Raw genomic sequence first — 1,473 nt, forward strand, 5'->3', positions numbered from 1 at the left:
TTGAGCTTAGGTTTGCTCCTCAATAAAGCAGTGTTAGGATGAGTACATGAAATACATATGATAAACTTCTGGTTCTGTATCTCGCCCACAGGATGTGCTGTATTAATGTTAGTTACTACACCGGGGGCAGTGGGAAGGTTCATAACCAACCAGCAAGGGGGCAGCACCCAAGGAAACGAGAAGACTAGGCACTGAGAGTCTCAGCCTGCTCCTCTCGCAATAAGGACCAGATGCCCTTCTCCCCACCCGCACCCTAAATGTTGTCTGAACCCAAGTGTGCTCACCTTCGGCCAGACTATTCCTGATTGCTGGGGCATGCAGGGGTGGATTCATCTTATGGGAGTCTGGGTGGAAGACATAAACAGAGCTTGATTATTTACATGAAGAAATGTGTGCTGAACACATGGCCAGAGCTCGTCGTCATCACCAAAAGTGGCATTATTGGTATTCCTCGCCTTGCATCCCTCTGCTCTTCATTTTTCTGGGTGGTGATCAACCTGGGAGTGGGTCTGGAAGACGAGCCCTTATGCGCAGTCTCAGATGGACTCGGGGCAGCCGGAGGAGTTCCCCTGGGAGACACTGGAGGGCCGAGACTGAGAGCACAGAGGGCCACCAGCAGAACAGGTCCAGCTAAGAAACACGCTCTGCCTATGTGCAAACAGCAGGCACTTCCAAGGAGAAATGGCAGGGTAAATGAGCTCGCACGGCAAGGATCTATTAACTGACGTTTGTTTTAAAAATAAACACGTGTTCTTTCATTCTTTGTTCTTTTATTCCTGGCTACCATCAGCCTTTGCACTCTCTCCTTCCTTTGTCCCTGAGACTTCAGAGCTGGAAGACAGGTTGAGATCACCTGGCCTGCCCTCCGTCCCAGGCCAGTCATCCCGGCTTCGGATTGCACAGACCCAGGAGAAGCTGAGCCCGGAGGCCCATTTCATGTGTTTGAATCACTAGAAGATTCTTTGTCTCAAAAGTCCTAGCTGGGCTCTGTAGGGCGGCTCTTTAGATGATCAATAACCATTATATGACCCCCTAAAGCCGCTCTTTCTTTTCAGGCCCCAAACTAGCTTATTTCCTTTAACCATCACATATCTGCCATTTCCCCCTTGTTTCTGTTGTGAAATACAACACGCACAAAGAAAAGTACCTCCAACATATACGTACAGCTTGATTAATAATTGTAAAGTGGACACCCATGGGTGATAAAACCTTGGTCACTTTTCCTAGTGTGCTATTCTCAACAGAGCACCCCCTCCCTCCCTCCAGAGTAACCATTATCCTGACTTCTTTGAAACTCATTTCACTTCTTTACTTCCTAGATCTATAATTTATATATTCATTCCCAAACCATAGGGATTAGCTCTGCCAATGTGTAATCTTTGTATGAAGGAAATCATACTGTATGTATTCTTCTGTGCCTTCTTTTTTGGTCAACATGACGTCGATGAGAGTCACCTTTGTGAATCTTGTTGC

Source organism: Canis lupus, chromosome 16 (genome assembly GCF_003254725.2).
Source record: "Canis lupus dingo isolate Sandy chromosome 16, ASM325472v2, whole genome shotgun sequence".
Lineage (NCBI taxonomy): Eukaryota > Metazoa > Chordata > Mammalia > Carnivora > Canidae > Canis > Canis lupus.